Here is a 3,198-nt window from a genome sequence, read left to right as displayed (position 1 = left end):
AATCCTAAGTGGCCAAGTTAGAAGGTCAAGAAATTACAACTGCTCGATAAAAATGCTCCATGTTTTCCTTCTCTTTGCCAACCCGTGGGAGCATGAGCTGTAATCTACCCTCTTCCTGGCACACTGACCCTCCCGAAGTCCACATCTACCCTCATGGACCCTTAGCACGTGGGACATAGGGGTCTCTCAATCCTCCTGCACTGCCTGGCTCCAGGCCCCAGCACTCACCCCTGTGTTGAGCTTGATGGCGGTGCAATCCTCAATTAGGGCGCCAATGCCGTCAGTTGGGTCCATTGTCCCACACAGGTTGCTGTCCAGTGCCCAGTCACTTGCCCGCCTCTCGTGCTGGTACTGCAGGGCAGGTAGCTGGATGGCCTGGATGTCCATGCTGGTGTCTACCAGCTTACCGACCCTGCACCAAACACACGAGGCCTGGTCATAAGGGAGGGAGAAGCTATTGTTCCACGGAGAAAGGAAGCAGAGGAGGGGAAAAGAGGGAGACTGTCAGAGGCACTAAAATAGAATGCCTTCAGCTTCCTTGGCTGGGTTGTGCATGCATTCATTCATCAGTAAATACCTCCAGAACACCAGCTATTGCACAAGGTCAGCATTTATAATCGGGGCTGTCCCAGGGGACACAAGGAGGCTTGGGTCATGACAGCTACACTGTGTTTACCTTCACTTATTCTGTTGCCTGCTCTAGGCATGGGCCCTCAAGGAGAAATCCCTACCTCACATTCTATTTCTTTGCATTTCTAGTTCTTAACACTGTATCTTTCAAATAAGCACTCATATCGAGCTCACCCTGCAGTTCTGAAGGTCTGAATGCTAAACTTCACATCTCCATTAGGGGTGGAGGCATGCTCTGGAGTACTGTCTAAACCTGAGAGGAGTTTGGCAAACCTGCTGTTGACGGGAGAGACCCCAGGGGAAGCGTACACACTCCCAACAGGATCGGAGCACAGCTGCTCTCCGCTTTCTGAATTGCAGTGCATGTCAGAAACCTCACTGAGTTCACGTGGTCTTGATAAGAGAGTCATGATTCGAACTCGGGCTCCGATAGCTGGCCCACTGCCCTGCTTCCACCCCAGGCATGCGCCCACCCTCAGGTGGGTGTTAGAGATATGATTGAGAGGACTGCTTTATCATTCTAAAAAAACCATCCACTCACAATTGTAATTCTGATTTCTGGTTCAACTCTACAAGATATTACAAACAATATCATTAAATAAGCAAACAGCAGTGGGGAAAAATCACCCCCATTGCTGAGTCCTGGACACACTTACTGACCGTAAGAAGACTTCCTCCATGGTGGTCACAGAGGCCCCAAAGCTGGCAATGCCCAGCTCCTTCTGCTTCTGCTCCAGTTTAGCAAAAAGACTTTCAAACCTGAAAAAAGACCCAGAGTGATGAGTCCCTTCTCAATGACATTCCAGATACTTCCTTCCTGAATAATCACCCCCGTGTGGTGTGGGGGAGGGGCAAAAGAAGTGAGCTCCTTGAAATACCATTTCAAAAAAAAAAAAAAAAGGAAAGTCAGGTTTTGTTTCCAGCCTTTAAAAAAAATTGACTTGAGAGTGAGAGAGGAGGGAGGGGCGGAGGGAGGAAGGGAGGCAGGGAGAGAGAAAAAGAGAGAGAAGAGAGATTTGTTGTTCCACTTATGTGCTCTGACCAGGGATCAAATCCACAACTTTGGCATATATGGCGATGACCTAACCAATTGAGCTATCCAGCCAGGGTTCCCTGACGCCCCTTTGTTTCCATGTAACGTGTACAAAGGCATTCTTTAATAGTATACACCTACATGAGATCATAAAACCAACCGAAAGCAATTGGTGAATATTTATTTGATTGCAGTGCAAGGATAATTCTTTCTAAAAAGAAATCACAAGAGAGAAGATATAACCCATTAACCCCTTCCCCGGCAGAAACGTGTATACACGTTTTCACAAAATGTTCTTTTTTCAGTCAGCGACGAGTATACTCGTCTAAAAACTTTACCTTCAAAAACCAGCTACATACGTACCATTCTAAATAATTTCATCTAGAAACTTCCTGAGGAAATACTATTCTTAACCACAAAAATGGGAAGAAAAAATAATTACAAACTGTTTTCATAACCAGCATTAAAAATACTATATAGAACCAAAATAAAAAAATTAGTCTGAAAAAGAAACGTTTTTAACAAAAAAATTATTGGGGAAGGGGTTAAATGTAAAGTAGCTGCCCTAGCCAGTGAGGCTAGGTCGGCTGGACTGTCATCCTGTGCACCGAAGGGTTGCTGGTTCAATTTTCAGTTGGAGTAAATGCAGGGATTGCAGGTTGAATTCCTGGTACAGGAGGCAACCAATCAATGTTTCTCTCTTTCTCCCTCTCCCTCTCTCTACCCCTCTAACAGCAATAAAATGAAACAAAACATAAAATTAAAAAAAAATAAATGTAACGTATCTGCATGGAAAAAAATCTCACAAAATTAGGCAACTACAAAACTGGAAAAGTTGCTACGAAAATGGTTGATACTAATTATCAACATGATATTAATGGGTCCACTACAGGCAAATTAAAAACAAAACATAGCCCTGGACGGTGTGGCTCAGTTGGTTGGAGCGTACCCCATACACCAAAAGGTGACAGGTTCAATTCCTGGTCAGGTTTGGTCCCCAGTTGGGGTGCATATAGGAGGCAGCAGATCAATGTTTCTCTCTCATATTGATGTTTCTCTCTCCCTTCCTCTCTCTCTCTAAAAAAAATAAAATAAAATAAAAAATACAGTACTATAAATGTATTTTCTCTTCCTTCTGATTTTCTCATTGACATTTCCTTTTCTTTAGCTTGTTTTGTTGTACAAGTACAGTATAATACATATAACAGAAAAAACACGAGTTTACTGACTATGTTATCAGTAAGGCTTTTGGTAATCAGTAGTAGCTAAGCTTTTGGGGAGTCAAAATTTATATGTGGATTTTTTAATGTGCAGGGGTAGGGGAATCAGTGCCCCTAAGCTTTGCCTTGTCCAAGGGTCAACTACATATAAAACACTCTGACTGATAAATAAGAAAGAGATATGAACACATAATATGCAGAAAAAGCAAGGCTGAAAAACCAGGAAGGCCCTAGCCGGTTTGGCTCAGTGGATAGAGCAACAGCCTGCAGACTGAAAGGTCCTGAGTTCGATTCTGGTCAAGGGCATATTCCTGG

This window comes from Myotis davidii, unplaced genomic scaffold, assembly GCF_000327345.1.
Source record: "Myotis davidii unplaced genomic scaffold, ASM32734v1 scaffold599, whole genome shotgun sequence".
Taxonomy (NCBI): Eukaryota; Metazoa; Chordata; class Mammalia; order Chiroptera; family Vespertilionidae; genus Myotis; species Myotis davidii.
Note: the sequence above shows the minus strand (reverse complement) of the source record.